Source organism: Stegostoma tigrinum, chromosome 10 (assembly GCF_030684315.1).
Source record: "Stegostoma tigrinum isolate sSteTig4 chromosome 10, sSteTig4.hap1, whole genome shotgun sequence".
Lineage (NCBI taxonomy): Eukaryota > Metazoa > Chordata > Chondrichthyes > Orectolobiformes > Stegostomatidae > Stegostoma > Stegostoma tigrinum.
Genome location: NC_081363.1, coordinates 37,039,472 through 37,062,078, shown reverse-complemented (window position 1 = coordinate 37,062,078; position 22,607 = coordinate 37,039,472). Strand labels below are relative to the sequence as shown.

Here is a 22,607-nt window from a genome sequence, read left to right as displayed (position 1 = left end):
CGCTTTCATCCCAGGAGGAAAATAGCTTGCATTCATGTAGATGGGTGCTAGGCTGCCTGATATTCAGCTCCTCACCTCTTACGTGGTGAGCATCTTGGCTCTCATCACCTCGAAGGGCTGATTGTCCATTTCCAAACCATTGGACTGGTATCAGAGGCTGCCCTTGACTTATCTGTCAAGACCTCCGAGCAAAGGCTATTTCCCACGACTTGACTGAGGCCTGCTGACAACCAGGACAGGTTTCATTCCTTTGTGTCTGTGGTAAACAGCAAGACAAGACAGAAGTAATCTGAACCCCCTTTTCCGGCTAAGGGAGCAAAGTACAAATGTAATGCAATGCAGGACAGGGATGCTTTGATTATCCAGGTGAGCTGAGACTGAGTGAATGTTATGACAGTGAGCAAAAAGCCTAGTGATGCACTCTGGTCCAATCCTCGTGCTCAGTTCATGCCAGTAACCATGCAGCGTCTTTGCCACAGCATTACAATGGTATTTCCCAGTGCAGCCTGAGGAGCGGTACTGAAATGCAGAAGCATTCTGTATGTGCCTCAGTGACAAACCATTGGAGGTTGACACACTTCAGATGTCAATGTCTGTGGGTGTCGGGTGCTTGTGGTCATGCTATGAGATACTGTCCACTGTCCAACATGGAGATCCTTTGGAGTGAGCAGTAACTGAATTCGTCAGGAACTTGCTCTGGTTTCCATGACTCATTTTATCAATGGGTAGGTGATGGCCTACAGTATTATCTTCAGACTATTAATCCAGAGACCCAGGTAATGTTCTGGAAACTTGGCTTTGAATTCCACACAGTAGATGGTGGAATTTGAATTCAACAATAATCTGGAAAAGAGAGTCTAATGATGACAATGAAACCATTGCCAAATGTCAGGGAAAATCCATCTGGTTCACCAAGGACCCTCGGGGAAAGAAATCTGCCATCCTTACCTGGTCTGGCCTACATGTGACTCCAGGCCCACAGCAATGCAGTTGACTCTTAACAGCCCTCTGGGCAATTAAGAGTGAGCAAAAAATGCTGGTCCAGCCAGTGACATCTGCATCTCATGAATGATTTTTTAAAAAATGCATATACCTAGCTGGAGAAGCAAAGTGCTGTAATTGTTACCATAGGGACATTTAAGCGACTCTTAGAAAGTCACATAGATGATAGTAAAATGTAGGGTATGCAGGGTAGTTTGATCTTAGGGTTGGATGATTGGTCGGCACAATGTCATGGGCTGAAGGGCCTGTACTGTTCTATGTTCTATGTTCTATAAGAGGTGTTTCCAGGCAATGCAATGAAAGGAGAAGCAGTCGGTAACATTTCAGCTGGGACGCAGCAATTAACAAGTTAGAAAGAAGAAATAAGGTAAGGATAGTAAACTGGTGCCAGTAAAAGTTTCTGAAGCAAAGAACTATTTTTATCGAACATTTAGCATATTATTGAATTCTGTAGTTCTTTGATAAAATGTAAGAGGCTAAAATCTAGCTTCAATTTTAGAAAGTAAGTCAGAAATTTGTATGATACAAATATTACAAATTTCAAGCACAATGATGAGCCCAAGGAAAAGGCCAAGCTGTTCAATTCAAAATGAAAGGCCTTGTGGAATTTGTTGTTTGAATAGGATCTCTTTTTAAATCTAACAAACAGGGCTTGGGAATTTGTACTGCCTGGTAGAGTTCTGAAATGGAATAAGGAACAGACACACACTATTGCTATTGTAAATAATTTGGATGCCACATTCGTGGGGGTATTTTCACCTGCACAGGGAACAGACAATATCAAGAACTGCCACATCTTGACAGTATTTGGTGCTCAGTGTTCCACTGAACATTATTTCTTAACCTTAATTGCAAAGATGAACACATCTTAAGGAGGGGTGAGGACCCTCATTTGTATTATTTAAAGCATTTATCACTTATTTACAGATGAGAGTTTGTTTTGCTTCTAATAGCTGGTGCTAAACATTTGCAAGTGTTGATGCTTCTGTAATTGTTCCAAGTTGCAAATCTCTACAGGAAGTGACATGGCTGGTACTGAAGAACTTTGTTCTTGATGTTGACCTTAAATTTTCTCCATAAACCTGTTGTTCAAATATTTATGTACATTGCCCCTGAAATATAAGACAAATTGCAGAATAAATGGAAGCTTACTAGAAGATGGGGGAGGAGTTATTTTTATTCATTTGTGGGATGTGGGCATTGCTGGCTGGCCAACATTTATTGGCCATCCCTAGTTGCCCTTCAGAAGGTGATGTTGAGCTGCCTTCTTGAACCGCTTCAGTTCACCTACTGTGGGTTAACTCACAATACCATTAGGGAGGGAATTCTAGGATTTTTACACAGCAACAATGAAGGAATGGTAATATATTTCCAAGTCAGGATGGTGAGTGGCTTGAAGAGGAGCTTATGGGGGTGGCATTCCCATGTACCTGCTGCCCTTATCTTTCTCGATGGACGTGATCATGGGTTTGGAAGATGCTGTCTGAGGACCTTTGGTGAATTTCTGCTGTGCATCTTGTAGATAGTACACACTGCTGCTATTGAGCGTTGGTGATGGAGGGAGTGAACATTTGTGGATGCAGTTCCAGTAGAAGAGGGGAAGAAGAGGCCCACTAGGAAACCATATTGGCCTGGCGTATTCAGGGTACAGATCTCCTACATGAATCTTAACAAGGGCCAATGTGTGTAAGACATCTGTGGAAGGATATTCTCAGTGAAATAATCTCTTCTCTACAGCAAAAACAGGCATAACAGGTGGTTGTGAATGTAATTGTGGCAATGAACGTCAAAGCACCTGAGAGTGAAACATGAGATATTAACAACATCCTACATTTTTCCATCCACTTTCGTATCAGGGAGGACAACGAGATTTTGTATTTAAAGACCGTTCAATACATTTCCTTTTCACTTGCCAGAGACTAACAGGTAGAGTGAATGTGCAGCTTCACAAAGATTGTAGGCTTCTCTGAGATGCAATATTCTATTGTTTCACAAGTATTGCTCGTCAGCTCAGCCTCCTACTATGATCAATATCATTTCCAATCCTCACGGTCCAACTAGTGTGTTACCTCAGGCAGGGAATTTAACAGGTCAATTCCTGTTATCCTAGCAGCAATGAGGATACCTTTAATTATTTAATCTGATATAAAGTGTTCTCCAAGGTTTAATTTAAAGAAGGAAACCATGGCAGGAGAGCTTCAAGTCTTAGTTTGCTCCTCTTGCTCCATGTGGCAGACTGGGGACAGATCTAGCCCCCCCGGGCCAGCATGTGTGCAGGAAGTGTCTCCAGCTACAGCTCCTGGAATTTTCAGCGCTTCAGAGCTGGAGCAGCAGCTTGGGGTACTGTGGAGCATCCGCGAGGCAGAGCATATTGTGGATAGCACGTAAAGAGAGGTGGTTACACTGCGGCTCAGACTCTGCCAGAACGGATAAGCACCAGACGGAGCAAGAGAGATAAGCAGGTAATGCAGGAATCTCCCATGGTCATTCCCCTGTAAAACAGATATACCATTCTGGATACTGTTGAGGGGAATGATCTCTTAGGGGAAAGCAGCAGCAGCCAAATTTGTTGCCCCATGGTTGGTTCTGCTGCAGAAGGGAGGGGTAAAAAGTGTGATGGGCAATAGCAATAGGGGAGTCAATTGTAAGAGGAATAGACAAGTGTTTCTGTGGCTACAACTGAGATTCTAGCATGGTATGTTGCCTCCCTGGTGCTAGGATCAAGGATGTCTCAGCGTGGGTACAGGACATTCTGGAGAGGGAGAGTGAACAGCCAGTGGTTGTGGTATATATTGGTACAAACGACATAAGTCAAAAAAGGGATGAGGCTCTAAAAGCAGAGTACAGGGAGCCAGGAAGAAAGATAAGAAACCATACCTCAAAGATACTGATGTAAGGACTACTATCAGCGCCAAGTACTCGTCAGAGTAGAAATGACAGGATATATTGGATGAATGCATGACTGAAAAGATGGCGTCCAGAGAGGGTTTCAGATTCCTGGGGCACTGGGATGGTTCTGGGGGAGGTACAGCCTGCACAAATTGGACAGATTTCACCTGGGCAGGACTGGGACTGATGTCTTGGGGGAGTGTTTGCTGGAGCAGTTGGGGAGGTTTTAAACTAATATGCCAGGGGTTTAGGAACTTATGTAAGGAGTCAGAGATGAAGGCAGTAAGGACAAAAACAAAAGATGGAAACGGGAATAAGAAAAGTGATAGGCAGAGAAACCGAGGACAAGATTCAAACAGGGCTATTGAGAAAAATAAGAGTGAGACAAACAATGTTGAAAAGACAAGCTTAAAGGATTTGTGCCTTAATATGCAAGGCATTTGTAATAAATTGGATGAACTAATTGGGCAGATAGATGTAAGTGGGTATGATATAATTGGGATTATGGAGACATGGCTGCAGGGTGACCAGGGCTAGGAACTGAATGTCCCAGGGTATTCAGTATTTAGGAAGGACTGGCAAAAAGGAAAAGGTGGTGGAGTAGCATTGCTTGTTAAAGAGGAAACAAACATAATAGTGAGGAAAGATTTTAACACTGACAGTGTGGAGTCAATATGTGTGGAGTTGAGAAATACCAAGGGGCTAAAAACATCAGTGGGTATAATATATAACCCTCAAATTACAGCAGTGATTTTGGGGATGGCATTAAACAGGAAATTAGAGATGCATGTTGTTTCAGAAATATCAGTGATCCTGGGTGATGTTAATCTACACATTGATTGAGCAAATCAAATTAGCCACAATGTCGTAAATGAGGAATTGTATACAAAATGGTTTTCTTGACCAATATGTGGAGGAACCAACTAGACAGCAGGCTATTGTAGATTGAGTACCGTATAGTGAGAAGGGAATCATTGCCAGTCGAGCTGTAACCCCTTGGGTTAAGCGACCATAAGGTGGTAGAATTTTTTTATCAAGGTGGAGGGTGAGGTAGTTGATTCGGAGTCTAGGGTACTGAATCTTAATAAAGGAACCTATGAAGATAGGAGGTGTGAGTTGACCTTGATAGATTGGGCAGAGATACTTAAAAGGATGATAGTGGATAGGCAATGACAAACATTCAAGGAATGCATGGGGAAACTGCTACAATGTTTTATTCCTGTCTGGCACAAAAGCAAAATGGGTAAGAGGGCCAATCCATGGTTTACAGAGGAAATTAGAGATAGTATCCAATCCAATGAAGAAACATACAGATTGGCCAAGAAAAGTAATATGTTTGAGGATTGGGAGCAGTTTAGGATTTAGCAAAGAAGGATCAAGGGATTGATTAAGCAGGGAAAAATACAGAACAAAAGTAAGCTTGCAGGGAACATAAATACTGATACTAACAGTTTCTATCGGTGAGTAAAGAGAAAGAGATTGGTGAAGACAAATGTAGGTCTCCTACAGACAGAAACAGGGGAATGTATAATAGGGAACAAAGAAATGGCTGAGCAACTGAATACATACATTAGCAATATATTCACAAAAGAGGACACAGACCAGACATCAGAAATGTTGGAGAATGCAAAATTTAGTGAGAGGGAAGAATTGAGGGAGGTAAATATTAGTAGAGAAATGGTGCTGGGAAAATTGATGGGATTGAAAGTGGATAAATCCCAGGGTCTGATAATCTACATCCCAAAGTACTTAAGGAAGAGGCTCTAAAAATAGTGGATGCATTGTTGGTCATCTTCCAGGACCATGTAGAGTCTGGAACAGTCCCTACAGATTGGAGGGTGGATAATGTCACTCCAATATTCAAAAAGGGAGATAGAGAGAAAACAGAGAAGTATAGCCCAGGAGTGGGGAAAATTCTTGAATCCATTATCAAGGACATTATAGCAGAGCATTTAGAAAGCAGTGGCAGGATCAGACAGAGTCAGCATGGATTCATGAGGGGAAGTTTGTCAAGTCTGTTGGAATTCTATGAAGATGTAACTAGTAGAGTTGACAAGGGGGAGCCAGTCGATGTGGTATATTTGAACTTGCAGAAAGTGTTTGACAAAGTCTCGCATTAGACATTATTGTGCAAGATTAAAGCACATGGGACTGAAGCGAGTGTATTAAGATGGATAGAAAACTGGTTGACAGAGAGGAAACAAACAGTAGGAATTAATGGTTCATTTTCAAATTGGCAGGCAGTAACTAGTGGGGTGGCATTGGGTTTGGTGCTGGGACCCTAGCTATTCACAATATATACTAATGATTTGGATGAGTGGACAAAATGTAACATCTCAAATTTGGCAGATGACACCTAGTTGGGTGGGAGGATGAACTGTGATGAGGATGCAGAGATTCTTCAGCATGATATGAATGAGTTGGGTGAGTGAGCAAATCACTGGCAGAAGCAGTATACTTTGGACAAATGTGATGTTATTCACTTTGGTAGCAAAATCAAGAAGGCAGCTTACTACCTGAAAGGGTGTAAATTGGGAGAGGGGAGTGTGCAGCAAGATCTGGTTGCACCAGTCACTGAAGGTAAGTATGTAGGTGCAGCAGGTGGTAAAGAAGGCAAATGGTATGTTGGCCTTCATTGAGAGAGGTTTCGAGTATGGGAGCAGGGATGTGTTATTGCAATTGTACAGGGCCTTGGTGAGACCACACCTAGAATATAGTGTGCAGTTTGGGTTCCATTTTCTATGAAAGGATGCTCTCGTTCATGAGGGAGTGGAGTGAAGACTTACCAGGCTATTACAGGGATGGGGGCAATGACATATGAGGAGGAGGACTAGGTTAGGATTGTTTTGGCTGGAGTTCAGATGAATGAGGGGGGATCTCATGGAGACTTATGAAATTGTAACAGGGCTGGACATGATGGATACAGGGAGACATTTCTGATGGTGAATGCGTCCAAAACCGGGGCTCACAGCACGATAATTCAGCGTAGACCATTTAGCACAGTGATGAGGAGATATTTCTTCATCCAAAGAGTGGTGAGCCTGGTGAATTCATTACCACAGGAAGTAGTTGAATATATTCAAGAGGCAGCTAGATATAGCACTTCGGAAAAATGGGATCAAAGGTTATGGGGAGAAAGCAGGATTAGGTTACTGAGTTGGCTGATCAGCCATGATTGTGATGGATGGCGGAACAGGCTTGAAGGGCTGAATGGCCTCCTCCTGCTCCAATCTTATATGTTTCTATGTCCCATTCTTCAGCTGGCTACAGTTCCAGCTACATTGGAGTCAGCACAGCAAAGCAAAGGGCAGCTACTGCACTATCTGCTATCAATTTGCATACTGTTTTTGTTTTCCTGCACTGTCTCACTAGACTGTGCTTCCTGTGTAACTGCAAGTAAAAAAGGAAATAAGGGTAAAATGACGGTGCAGGGAGGGGAGACAAATAAGGGTTACAAGTTAACATCATCTGCAACTTGTAAACAAGGGAAGAGTGCCAGATGAAGCAGAAGTGGAATATAAGGAGAATTAAGTATAAAAGTATCATCATTGGGCAATGGTTTCAACCCAGTTCTGGACATGCCCTCAGCAATATCTTTTCCAATAATAGCCAGATGGTCCCAGTTAATTTAAATCTGTTTATTCCCAAGTGCTTTTTTTAAGGCATTTGGCAAACTTTTTTTACATCAGGTGTTTTGCCTGAAGCTTTTGAAAAGTCTAACCAGGTTCCATAGATGTTGAGAAAAAGATAGAAATATTGTTTAGAACACTGTAGCAGTTGTGTGTCTTTTATTGTTCCCTGTTACTCGCAGGGCTAGGTAATTTTGAAAACTGTATGTTGTATGATACTGCTATCTGCTTGTTCCTTAACTTCTCAATAATTTATTTGTAAATCAAATTAACCATGGTGTAACTTTTCCAAGTTCCAAATACAAGGAGGATAAATAGACTAATTTTTCTAAATCCCTGACAATGCTATACATTAAAATGTTTCAAAATCTGGGTTAGTGAAATATTCTTTGGGGCATGAAAGAGTCTGAGATATCAAAGCCACAATCAAATCATTAACAAATCTCACAATTATAACAATATCCATTTGGGAGTCATTTAAAATTAGATTGAGCCGGGTTTCCTCCAACTGTTGGAATGTTTCACCTGGAATGTAAACATGAGAACATTATATGGGTGATTTCCAGAAAATAGGCGATATGACAATATGGGAGAATTTAATCTGAAAGTAAGGTGAGTGTAAAATCTGCCTAATGCCATCAGTTTCAGGCCTGAGATACTTTAATGTCTGGACCTCACTTACACTCCACCTGCTGGATGCCAACAAACACCCTGCCCAATTTCCAAGGACAATATCCAATGGAATTCCTGCTTCCAAGGGGCTCATTGTACAATTACAAATCTGTGGTGTCTGCTCACTGCTTTCCATAACATAGGAATTTCATTTCCTTCTCACCACTTTTCATTTTGGACAGAATATTGAAGAGAAGCCCACTCCCTTCACATTCTCTAACACAATAACCCTGTAACATTGAAAACTGAGCCTCAGAAAATTTGTGAGCATGGATGTTAGATTGCATCTGCCAGGGACCTCCACTGCTGACCCCATCAAACATCTCTTGGTCAAAGTAGGATTCTCTACATTATGATGTGAATGGTCAGTCTCAAATCCCTATGGGTGACTGGAAAATGGCATCCTATATCAGCTCAGGTGCAGCATAGACTGGAAAGAAATGCAAATTGCAGCCACCATTTCCACCTCCCAACCCACCATCTGGCTATTCCCCTGCTCCATTCTACCTTCCTTGTGGTCACCAAGATTGATTCTCAACTTTTCAATGCATTTTCGAGGTCATGCCTTCATCCTGATTGGGACCACACCCCCTAACCCAAAATACATAAGGAAAAATTATCTGTGTTCCATTTCTCCTATGGAACAACATTTTTATCATCCACTGTCAACAAGTTAAAAATTAGCACTTCACAGTAAACATTTGCTTTTCATCTGTTTTCTTCAAGTTCATTCATCCCTTGGTGTCACATGTTGTCTTAACATCACAAATAAGCTTGCAGAACTGGGATATGTCCTTAATGATTTTTGATTGCATATCCTCTAAAACCTATGACCTGCTTTTTCAATACTTCTTGTAGGCTTGCTCTTCAACAGAAACCAGTTACACTGTGTGTGTTTGAGTTGAATGAGATTGCACTGTTATAATATTGTCAGTTCACACAGACATTTGGGCTCTTACTTACACAGAGTTAAAATAAGGTCCATAAACTCACAATAGTCAATTCAAGTGGACGCATAAAGCAAGCCAGGCAAACAAAATACAAAGTGATTTCTGGTGCTGCCTAGACAAAGGTAAAAGCCTTCGATTCTATTACATAGAGTAAAATTAGAATGCAGCCTGCTAAATTTGCTGAAGGGTAACACAAAAAAAAGCTTCCAAAGCCAGTGCCCAGTATGTTGCTTAAATCAGACCGCAGGAAGATCTTTGGAATGTCAAGATGCCCACTCCAGAGATCCATGAAACATGAAAATAAATGGACCAGAGCAACAATATCAGGATCACAACATAAGGCCAGGAAAAAGCTTCAAAGAACATTTTAGTGATGTTAGGCACAAAACCTGAAGTTAAGTTGACCTGGAAAGCACACTCAGGCTCAGAAACAGAACAGGAAGAATACATACCAGAAATTACTGGCTGCTGGAAGAACACCCCCACGCCCAAACCATCAATACAGATTCTGTAGCTGGTGCGACCAAGTTCATCCAGGAAAGAAAGTCAATAAATAAAGTCAAAATAGTTCCATAAAACTGTAATGAAATCGCCAGAAAGAAGTTAAAATATAAAACAAGAAAAATATGGAGTACAAATTGAAAACAGTGTTTCCTTTTAATGCAGCAACCACCAAGTTCCGAAGAACCATGTGGTCTGTAAACTCAGTTGCATTTCATAACACATTATGAACGTGTCAGCAGGAATCTTTGGGCTGATTTTAATATTGCCTATTGCATTTTCTTCTGATTAAAATTGTAGATCTGAAGTTTCTTGCAAATGGACAATTACATCTCAGTGGCTCTGAACTACCCACTTTTCGTCCCTGGCCCCTAATTATAAATCATTAATAGACTAGAAGCAACCAAAACAAAATCAATTTGCACTTGCAGAGCTCCTTCAATGCTGCTAAATGTCCCGAGGCGTCTGGTAGTGGAGCTTCTTACTGGGTTACCAATGACCATTGTGAGGGAAAGAGAGTCGCATCTAGAACACTGTAGAACATAAAAAGGTGCCTGTATTTTAGGAAAGCAACAGTGGTTGAGAGAATAGAAACCTTCCTGATTAGCAGCCAGAAAAGTTCAGAGATTTTCCTGTGCAAGTATCACTGACTGAAGTCAAAGCTAGAAAAGTTTAGATTTAAAGAAGGAAGACACAGGAGGCAGTGGCTCTGGCAAAATGACAAAAGGTTGCTGAAGAAGTGAGTACATCCTCTTCCACGTCAAGAACAGCCATACAGTGCAAGAGGAAATTCAAGGATATCACCCTTAAGGTGTATAGGAGCTCCTGAAATGGTGAAGGTCTGAAGATATCTCATTGTCTTGTTCGCAGCCCACTCTGTTCAGCCACCTGAGAATCAATCACATGGTTGTTGGCGTATAGAAGGCCTTTGTCATGGTTAATGGATCACTAGTCCATAGACTAATCAGCTGCTAGCTTCTACCTGAAGTTCTATTTTTATTCGTCCCTTTGGTCTAGCTTGATGCAAACTACACTTCAACTGCTGAAGGAGCAAGCAGCTTTACAGACAGTGCACACAGCATGTATAAGTTACTTGCTTCCAAAACATTCAGCAATACTTCAAAAATTCTGCTTTTAAAAAAGTTGCTTTCTAATTTCAGTTCACAATTAAAAATATAGAAAAATAAAAAGACATGGTCTTTATACCTTTGTAAATGATACTTCATAATAAAATTTGAATGCAATCTGGCAGGAAACATAAAAACAGATTGTAGTAGGTTCTAGTGGTACATGAAAGGTAATGTCGAGCTAAAATGAATGTGGGTTCGTTACAGGCAGTGACAATTTATAATGAGGGATGTTTATTTCCCATTACTCATTCACAAGATGAGGGCACCACTGGGAAGTCCAGCATTTATTGCCCATCCCTAATCTCCCAGAGGGTAGTTCAGAGTCAACCACATTGCTGTGGGTCTGGAGTCACATGTAGGCCAGACCAGTATGGATGGCAGTTTCCTTCCCTAAAGGACATTAGTGAACCAGATGGATGTTTACAACAATCGGCAACGGATTTACGGTTATCATTAGATTTCTAATTTAGATATTTGTTGAATTCAAATTCCACCATCTGGTCTGGTAGGATTCGAACCCAGGTCCCCAGAACATTATCTGGGTCTCTGTACTGATTGTCCAACAATACCACAACTAGGCTATTGCCTCCCCTTACTATAGGATGGCAGAGAAGCTAAATGATTATTTTATTTCTATCTCCACTGTGAAAGATATGAGAAATCCCCCCGTTTTAGAGATCAAAGCTGCCAGGGAAGAATTAAGAATTTAGCATTAGTGAGAAAATTGGAAAAAATGATGGGTCTGAAAGTTAATAAATCCCCAGAACCTTATGGCCTTTATCCCAGAGTGTTGAAGATGGCCCTGTAGACAGAGTCTGCCGGTTGTACAAAATTCTTTAGATTCCAGAATGACTCATGCATTTTGGAAGACAGAAAATGACATACCACTTTTTAAAAAAGGAAGTGAGAAAGAAAACAGGAAGTACAGACTTGTTACCTCTACATCACAAGGAGGGAAAATGCTAGAATCTATTTTAAAAAAACATGGGATAGACACCTGGTTGATAATGATCTGATTGGATACAGTCAATTTGGATCTGTAAAGGGGGAAACATTTTTGACAAAATTGTTGAGTTTTTTGAAGATGTTACTTACAAATCAATAAAGGAGTGTCGATAGATGTAGTACACTTAGAATCTCAGAAGGTTTTTTGATAAAGTCCCCCAGAGGAGGCTGATTACAAAAAACTAAAGCACATAGGGTAGGAGGAAATGTACTGGCATGGATTAATGTCTGACTAACAGACGGAAAATGGAGAGTAGCAATAAATGGGTCATTATAACACTGATAGGCTGTGATTGATTAATGCAAAGGAGAGCTCCTGCAGACAACGAAACTGAACACAATCATAACCATTTTGCAGAGTTTGTGATGGTCACACTTCTGTTGAAGCACAGTTCAATTAAAGGGAGAATAGAAACTTATCTCTTATTTTGGAATTCATACACGGACATAGATATAAAGAAGCAGGATGGCACTTTGATTCTTCTATCATTGCACATTATCTACACGATGGAAAGGTTCCAGCGATGAAGAGTCAAAGAAATGCAACTGGTCGCTAGTTGGGTTGGGAGGCTGAGGAGGTTTGGTGGTGATGAGTGGCAAGGAACATCATTACTGAAAACCATGCATCCAACTGAAGAGCAAGCTCTGATGGCAGTAACCAAATAGACAGAGCAAATTTGGGTTGTGACTAAGTTGTAAGCAAGCTAATGGTATGACAAAATTGATGACAAAACGTCACCAGTCCGGAATGTTAACTCTGTTTTTACCTTCACGGATGCTGCCAGACCTGCTGAGCTCTTCCAGCAACTTTGTTTTTGTTCCTGATTTACAGCATCCACAGTTCTTTTGTTTCTTTATTTACGACAAAGTTAATTAAGTTTTAACAAAAATCATGAAAAGCAATGTGTTGGCTTCTCATCATGTCACAGCAGTAATTTCTCAAATTTGAATGTCAACTCACAACAGAACAAACTCTTCTGTATTTTGCGTCATAGGGAGTGCTTGGATAAAATGATCAACAACCCTAATGACAACAGTTACTCATATATTGCCAAGTCCTTATTAACTCCAGTGAGGCACGTCATTTTCTTCAGCAGCAACCCAATAAACCACCTCACAAGACTGTTGAGTGATAAACCAAGTGAGCATGAGAACCTGGAAGTGGACGAGAAGGACATTGTTTCTCCATCTTAGAAAGTAGGCAAACAATGCTCAAAGCAGGAGTGATTTTGAATGGTACAGACATTTGGTTTGATTTCCAGCCAGCAGCTGGCAAATGTTTCCAGTAATCGTGCACTTTATTTCTTGTATGTTTATTTACAAAGTTTCCACTCATTTCAGATGAGAATTGCCAGGATACATTAAAGTGGAGTCATTCAAGTGAGGGCCAGGATGGCCAGAAATGATACAGAACTGATTTTATGCCACATTTGCGCTGATCTGTACTTCTCTGTGGATTGGAACAAAGACTAAAATTAGTCGCTGAGTCTCTAGAGAAGTTGGTGAAACCTTTTTTCAGTTAAAGTACTTAGATAATTGTTACTAAACTTCACTGCATTTAAATTTTCTGTAATTTTAGAAATGCTGTTACATCAAATATCTACTTATAAACACTGGGCTGGTTTCTTATACGGTGAAATTCAGCTCACAAATATCATTACAAGGCAGATTTGAAGTACCTGAAACTCGATGCATTTTCTCTTCAGACACATCACAACAAATTTGATAGGATATACTTTTAAATATATTTGATTAAAACATTGGAGAATTTGTCTTAAACAATACTCAATATTATCTGGGTTATTATCAATGATAATGAAATATCTTTCTGCTAAGGATGAAGTTGGAATAAATATTTAGAATCTTAGAGAGATACAGCATGGAACAGACTCTTTTGTCCAACCCATCTATGCTGGCCAGATATCCGAAATTAATCTAGTCCCGTTTGCCAGCATTTCCCCAAATCCTGCTAAACCCTTCCTATTCATAGACCCATGCCGATGCCTTTCAAATGTAGTAATTGTACCAGCCTCCAGCACTTCCTCTAACAGCTCATTCCATGTGTACACCACCATCTGCATGTAAGTTGCCCCATAGGTCCCTTTTATATCTCTCCCCTCTCTCCTCAAAGCTATGCCCTCTGGTTTTGGACTCCCCTACTCTGGGCAAAAGACTTTGGCCATTCAACTTATCCATGGTCTCTCATGATTTTATAAATCTCGACAGGGTAACCCCTCAGCCTCCAATGCAGCAGGGAGAAAAAAACTCAGCCTATTTAGCCTCTCTGTATAATTCAAGTCCTCTAGGGCTGGTAACTCTTTGTAAACATTTGCTACACCCTTACAAATGTAACAAGGTCTTTCCTACAGCAGGGAGACCAGAATTGAATCTAATATTCCAAGAGTGGCCGAACCAATATTTTGTGCAGCTGCAACATGACATTCCAACTCCTATATTCAATGCACTGACCAATAAGGGCAAGTATACCAAACACCTTCCTCACTACCGTGTCTACCTGTAACACCACCTTCATGGAACTATGAACCTGCATCCCAAGGTCTCTTGTTCAATAACACTCCCCAGGAGTGTTTGGGGCAGCACGGTGGCTCGGTGGTTAGCACCACTGCCCCATAGCACCAGGAACCTGGGTTCAATTCCAACCTCATGCAACAGTCTGTGTGGAGTTTGCACATTCTCCCCGTGTCTGCGTGGGTTTCCTCCCACAGTCCAAAGATGTGCAGGTTAGGTGGATTGGCCATGCTAAATTGCCCGTAGTGTTCAGGAGTGTGTAAATTAGCGGGGTGGTGATGGGTCTGAGTGGGATGGTCCAAGGATTGGTGCAGACTTGTTGGGCCAAAGGCCTGTTTCCACACTGTAAGGATTCTCTTCTCTTCTAAAGGACCCTACCATTAAGTGAATAAGTCCTGTTCTGATTTGCCTTTCCAAAATGCAACACCTCACATTTATTTAAATTAAGCTCCAGTTGTTACACCTTGGCCCATCTGATCAAGGTCCCATTGCACTTCAAGATAACCTTCTTTGCTGTCCACTACACTCCAATTTTGTTGTCACCTGTAAACTTACTAAGCATGTCTCCTACATTCTTCTGTTAAAAAGAACTTTGATTTTTATGCAGTTTCTTATTTTACAACAACAATATGCCTCTGTTGTTCAAGTAACAGTTGTTTAAGTGTAAAAGTTACTTACTTTCAATGATATATGTCATAAAGATATTCGACGACAAAACAGCTATAGCTAATGGACATTTGGTACTCTTTTTGTCTGTAGTGTATTTAATAAAGATTTGTGTCATAAACCATCAAGTACTCATTGCCCCTGACAAACATGTGCAGGTTAGGTGGATTGGCCAAGCTAAATTGCCCGTAGTGTTCAGGAGTGTGTAAATTAGCGGGGTGGTGATGGGTCTGAGTGGGATGGTCCAAGGATTGGTGTAGACTTGTTGGGCCAAAGGCCTGTTTCCACACTGTAAGGATTCTCTTCTCTTCTAAAGGACCCTACCATTAAGTGAATAAGTCCTGTTCTGATTTGCCTTTCCAAAATGCAACACCTCACATTTGGCACCATATATCATCACCTGGCACCTTATTGAGGAGAAAATCATTTCTTTTCCATCATTTTTTAATGACTGGAAGAAAACCAGCTTCTAAAAGCAGTATAGCTCAGATTAAAACAAACTTCAGTATTACTAATCAAAATACAGCAGCTTTGGAGAGCAACTGGCAAGTTAAAAGAATGTGGATCATTGTTGCTACAACCAAAATCTATTTTATGACTAATGAAGGGAAGAATATTTACTTCTGTATCAATTGCTAGTCAAAACCTGGTCAATTGAAATTTACATTATCATTTATATTTTTGGAATTCTCTACCCCAGAGGTCTGTGGAGCCTCAGTAGTCAAATGCCTTCAAGACTAGGATTGATAGATTTCTATGTATTAAAAACACTGGGGGTGTTTGGAAAGGAGTGTTGAAGTAAAAGGTCAGCAATGATCCCACTGAATGTCACACAGGCTCAAAGAACTAACAGAGGTTTGTAAAATCATGAGAGGTATAGATAAGGTAAATGGCAGGTGCCGTTTCCATAGCATGGAGGATTTCAAGACTAGTGAGCATATTTTCAAGGTTAGAAAAGAAACATGTAAAAAAGACATGAGAGGCAACTTCTTTTACACAGAGAGTGATGCATGTGTGGAATGAATTTTCAGTGGAAGTGGTAGATGCAGGGCACAGTTATAATGTTCAAAAGATTTTTAGATAAGAATAAGAAATGTTTGGAGGAATATGAGCAGGCAGGTGGGACTAGGTTAGTTTGGGATTATGTTTGGCATGGACTGGTTAGATGAAAGGGTCTGTTTCCATGCTGTTTGACTCTATGACTATGGCTCCATGACTATATGCGCTACTCCTGCTATTTCTTACATTCTTAAATTCAAATTATATTAGCAACAAAAACAAAACATGACATTGAATTTGTGATTTTTGATGCGCTTGTTACATTCAAGACTAATGATAACCTGCACATACTAAATTGTGTTAGTTGTTAACTGACATGTCAAATTACAAAACTGTGGAATTAAAAGTTATATTGAGTTTTTAACTAGAGCAAGGACATTAAAATGCTTGCTTATTGTCCACTGGCTTTAACAGTAGTGCAGTAAACAGAAATTTGTTCATGTTTTATTTATATTGCAAAAACTGAACATATAATGTTGTAAAATTGAATATTTTTATGTTCTCAGTCTCATTCTAAGTCTCAGAAATAGTTGATATCAATACATTTCAGTAGTAGGAACAATGGTTACTTGTGATTGTAAATCTTTCGAAAATAAATGATTCCTTTGTTATATTCTGCTAACTGGTTTATACGAGGTTAAATTAGGTTTTAACAATCCAACATCCCCAGAATAATAATACAGAATCAAAGAACTATGATCATAGTTCAGATTTGTAGAATTTCATAGTTAATGCATTTAGCTGTCTTTGTATAACGTGATGGACAGGTTCTAAGGGCCCTCTGGTGATGGTTTTGCAGTTATGAGGAACTATAAAACACATTAGGCTCTGTGACAGGCACTAGTCTTCCCCATCACTGCCTCCCAGCACAGTTTTTACCAAAAAGAGAGGAGGTATTTTGTTACTGGCCACTCATGGACCAATTGAGTCCACTTAAGTGGCTCATTAATCATACAGAATGACATCATCATGCTACTATTCACTGCTCAGCCTAGTGGCAGGCATGGGAATCGTGTGCCCTGCACTCACTAGACAGCCCGTAAATTTGGTCCACCACCACCCCAATGTTAATATGATAAGCAGTTAAGTAGGTGATAGGGGATGTTTGAATAATTAATCAACTGGGTGGTGAATCTTTCGAATTTTCTACTCCAGAGGGCTGTGGAAACTTAGTCTTCAAGTATATTTAAAATAGAGGTTGATGTTCTTTTTCTTACTAAGGGCGTAAAGGGTTTTGTGAAGAATATAAATAAAAAAATGTCAAAATTTGCAAGTTGAACTTCCTGCTCCTATATTCATGTATCTGTTTGCTAATGATGTTCAGCTTCTTTGGCAAACTGCACTGAACTGGATAATGAGCAGATTGCTTTGGCCTGCACAACTTCTAATAAGGTTTCATTCAGCACCCCACTAGGTTACAGTCTCTTATGAGGTCATCTCAGCAATTATCAGCAAGATGAAATCAATCATTATATAGGAATTAATCATCTTTCCTGGCTGCGCCAATGAGTTCTAGGCCTGAGCTGCATACAAAATAACAAACGTCTTAATCACTTATAGTCATAGGGACATACAGCATGGAAACAGACTCATTAGGTGCAACTTGTCTACGCCAACCAGTTATCCCAATCTGACCTCGTCCCATTTGCCAGCATTTGGCCCATTTCCTTCTAAACCATTCCTGTTCATATACCCATCCAGATGCCTTTTCAATGCTGTAATTGTACATCAGAATCCGCAACTTCGTCCTGTAGCTCATTCCATGCATGCACCACCGTCTATGAGAAAAAGTTACCCCTCGGGTCCTTTTTAAATCTTTCCCTTCTTCCCTTAAAACTATGCCCTCTAGTTTTGGACCTCCACATGCTGGGAGAAAGACCTTAGCTGCCCACCCCCATCCAAGCCTCTCATGATTTTATAAAATTCTTTACGGTCAGCCATCAGCCTTAAAAGCTCCAGGGGGAAAAATCTCCAGCCTACTCAACCTCTCCCTATAGCTCAAAACTTTCAGTCCCAGAAACATTCTTGCAAATCATTTTTGCATTCTCTCGAGTTCCACAACATCATGGATTGGAAGGATACACAATATTCTAAAAGTGGTCTCACAAATATCCTGTACAGTTGCAACATGACGTCCAAACTCCTAAACTCAATGTTCTGACCAATGAAGGTATGCATGCCAAATGCCTTCTTCACCATTCTGTCTACCACTTTCAAGGCAGTATGCACCTGCAGCCCAATATCTCCTTGTTCGCTTCTTCATGTTTGGTGGTCTATGCTTCAATTCCTCGCCTAATCATAATGGTGTCAATGTAGCTCCCACATGCACACAATGGTACACTAACCTGATCCTTGTTGGGATTTTCAGCGAATTTAGAGGTGGCATGGTATCAATTGAAGCAGTGATACCAGTGCAGTTTGGTCAATCTCCTTGATGTGCTCCGGGGAAATTGGAAGGGACTAGACCATTTCATTTGTTCTGTTCACTTCTGGGTGGCTGTCATGGGACTCAGGTTGTTGATTATTTGCTCTGGGCTTTTGAGATTCTTGCATCTTTCAATGATTTTTGGCAAACGGTTTGCAAATAGCATCCTGCTAATTTATTTTCTCTTCTACGCAGGCCTCTGAGGTCCATGCATGGCAGTGACTTCTGGAATTCAAAGCTAATGCCCAATCCACATCAGCAGAACATCAGAACGACTGCTGTACAGCCTGGAGGATATGTTGTTTACAAAGCGCTGCTGCCATGCATAAATATCATGACTGGGTTATGGATGCTTTTACTAGATGCTAACTAAGTCATACAAGTGCAATCTAGTGAACATTTATTAATGTTTTCAAAAACATGATTTGGCAGAACTCCATTCAAATCTTCTTTCATCAGGTTCCAGTTCCATATAATCACCACTGATGCACTCTAGCTATTATTGTAAATAACCATTAACCCTTATGTTGCAAGGACTATCACCGACTCATTGATTCTATCCTCATACTTCCCTCCTGCACTGGCAAGGACAGTTTGTAAGCACTGATTCCCTATCTACTATGGGCAAATAGGTGGGTGATGTCCAAACACATGGTCGATATTCTTCCTCACCACCCCTGTGCTTCCTGGACCCTTTGAAAGTGGCGGTGAAAATGGTGGGAATGGCCTAATTTTTCCCCAATCAAGGGAACTGACCATAATATAGCCTCCTTTGCCTCTAATCTGGTGTTCCTCCTCATCAAGGCCGAAATAGCTGCCAGGGGCCATTGAAATAAGAATCAGGAAACTGATCAGGGAGATCAGAGGTTGGATCTCTAACCTTGCAAATAAATATGGCTTAATGCAAAAGTAGGAGCTGTATCAATGGTTACGGCATAAGCACTACTCTGTCATAATCTTAAACAGCGAAAGGATCCTTTGGAATAGTCTTACAGGAAAACTGATAGGAGCAATTCTCTACATAGTAACATCCAAATTTGTATTGTATTGTCAATGCCACAAAGAAGAAAAAAGGATTAATCAGAAAACAAATCAACAAAAGCCAGTGGCATAAAATTATCCATTTATAATACATCAACAATGACATGTTGCCTACCTTACCACACAGAGTTTTATCTTGTATGAGCTGAGAAATAATAATCAGAATTATTAAGTAACTGACATGATAAAAGTCATTTTTCCTTCAGCTGTGGTGCATTTCCATGGTCTTCTGATTTTATAGCAGACTTTTAATTAGTTCAGCTATCTGTCTTAGTCAATGAGGGTTCAAAAAACACAAGCAGTAAGCAGCAACCTCTGACTTGCAATTAGATTATTTCCTAATGGAGAAATTTTCATACACTCAATACCTTATGTTTACACTCATGTTTCTACTTAATGTGGGCTACGAGGATTGAGGAGAATATTTTATTCAAGTGATATTGGTTTTAAGGAACAGTTAAGTATGTAGCAAAGAGTTTAGACTTCAGAAAGTACAAGGGTTAACATCCCAAAACGAAGATTAAATCATTTGACAGAAGGGGCAAAACCTTTTCTGTTGTGCCAGGGGTTGGAGACTGAAAGGTTAGTCACCTGTTGTTTATTACAAGGTGAATTGCATTTATTTAATAAAGCCATGACCTTTGTACAAAAATGACGGTTTGTGTAACTCATATTTATTCTGGTTGATACCTTAGGCTGCAGTCACTTTGATCATAAGCTGAGGGTTGGATGTTAACTTAAGTGACCCATGGGGAGGGTGGGTGGGGGGGGTAGAAGGGTCAGTACAACATGAGTTGATTCAGAAGTCAGAGCTCCCGTACGTGATGTGGAGATTCAGTGCCTGCAACGTCATGAACAATGCCATGTCCGCAAGCCAATCTGATCCCAGTGGCCGCGATGGTCTAAGATTTGGGGGAGGGGGAGCAGTGGTGCAAGCCGTGTCAATCCTGTGCTGGGGCTGAGGGATCACAAGGCAAGGGCACAATCCTTGGGCCAGAACAGTCAGGTCCCCGGGGTAACAGATCAAGAATCCCAGGAGGTGCAGAGAGTTCAGAGGCCTTGATAGAAAGTTGATGGCCTCATGTGGAAGACAGTAGTGAAACCAGAAAGGTGCAAAAGGGCACATAATTTTTTTGGGGGGGTGGGGAGGGTTGGGATGGCATGACCAGACAGCACACTCAGCTTCTTGATCTGGCAATCCTTTCCTGGATGCCAGGTTTCTGAGTATCATCAATTTGATGTGCTTTTTGAGATTGTGCAAACTGTGCACTGGCTGGTACAGAGAAGTTCACTTCATAGCACCTGCAACAAAAAGTGAGTGGGTCCAGCAATATATGTGGAGCTCCTCTAGTCATGCTGCCCTCCACCACATTCCCATGCTGCTATCAGTTCCTTTTTTTCACTTGTGGGATGTGGGTGTTGTTGGCTGGCAGGACAGGTTAATAGGGTCATCAAGAAGGCATATGGACAATTTGCTCTTTCAGTCACAGTGTAAATTTGAAGAGTAGGGAGGTCATGTTGGAGTTTTACAGAATTTGGTTAGACCACAGCTGGACTACTGTGCATAATTCTGGTCGCTACATTATAGGAAGGATGTGATTGAACTGGGGGTGGCCAGACGAGATGACCAGGATGTTGTCTGGGATGGAACATTTCAGCTATAAAGAGAGGTTGAATGAGCTCAGGATAATAAAATGTGAGGCTGGATGAACACAGCAGGCCCAGCAGCATCTCAGGAGCACAAAAGCTGACGTTTCGGGCCTAGACCTTCATCAGAGATGCTCCTGAGATGCTGCTGCGCCTGCTGTGTTCATCCAGCCTCACATTTTATTATAGATAATGGGAACTGCAGATGCCTGAGAATTCCAAGATAATAAAATGTGAGGCTGGATGAACACAGCAGGCCAAGCAGCATCTCAGGAGCACAAAAGCTGATGTTTCGGGCCTAGACCCTTCATCAGAGAGGGGGATGGGGAGAGGGAACTGGAATAAATAGGGAGAGAGGGGGAGGCGGACCGAAGATGGAGTGTAAAGAAGATAGGTGGAGAGAGTGTAGGTGGGGAGGTAGGGAGGGGATAGGTCAGTCCAGGGAAGACGGACAGGTCAAGGAGGTGGGATGAGGTTCCGCCATTTACCATCCGACCCCACCACCCAAGACATTTTTCCATCCCCACCCCTGTCTGCTTTCCGGAGAGACCACTCTCTCCGTGACTCCCTTGTTCGCTCCACACTGCCCTCCAACCCCACCACACCCGGCACCTTCCCCTGCAACCGCAGGAAATGCTACACTTGTCCCCACACCTCCTCCCTCACCCCCATCCCAGGCCCCAAGATGACATTCCACATTAAGCAGAGGTTCACCTGCACTTCTGCCAATGTGGTATACTGCATCCACTGTACCCGGTGCGGCTTCCTCTACATTGGGGAAACCAAGAGGAGGCTTGGGGACCGCTTTGCAGAACACCTCCACTCAGTTCGCAACAAACAACTGCACCTCCCAGTCGCAAACCATTTCCACTCCCCCTCCCATTCTCTAGATGACATGTCCATCATGGGCCTCCTGCACTGCCACAATGATGCCACCCGAAGGTTGCAGGAACAGCAACTCATATTCCGCCTGGGAACCCTGCAGCCTAATGGTATCAATGTGGACTTCACCAGTTTCAAAATCTCCCCTTCCCCTACTGCATCCCTAAACCAGCCCAGTTCGTCCCCTCCCCCCACTGCACCACACAACCAGCCCAGCTCTTCCCCCCCACCCACTGCATCCCAAAACCAGTCCAACCTGTCTCTGCCTCCCTAACCTGTTCTTCCTCTCACCCATCCCTTCCTCCCACCCCAAGCCGCACCCCCAGCTACCTACTAACCTCATCCCACCTCCTTGACCTGTCCGTCTTCCCTGGACTGACCTATCCCCTCCCTACCTCCCCACCTACACTCTCTCCACCTATCTTCTTTACTCTCCATCTTCGGTCCGCCTCCCCCTCTCTCCCTATTTATTCCAGTTCCCTCTCCCCATCCCCCTCTCTGATGAAGGGTCTAGGCCCGAAACGTCAGCTTTTGTGCTCCTGAGATGCTGCTTGGCCTGCTGTGTTCATCCAGCCTCACA

General features: G+C 41.7%; 1 long non-coding RNA gene across 2 annotated transcripts in view; it reads left to right on the top strand.

Moving 5' to 3' along the window:
* The window catches only part of LOC125455703 (uncharacterized), a 78,103-nt gene extending 57,943 nt beyond the window's left edge, over positions 1-20,160 (top strand). For both annotated transcript variants that reach the window (XR_007248292.2, XR_007248291.2), the window contains exons 3-4: positions 13,120-13,276; positions 18,653-20,160. This is a non-coding gene — a long non-coding RNA (uncharacterized LOC125455703). The remainder of the gene's footprint in view (positions 1-13,119; positions 13,277-18,652) is intronic.
* The last annotated feature ends 2,447 nt before the right edge of the window (positions 20,161-22,607 follow it).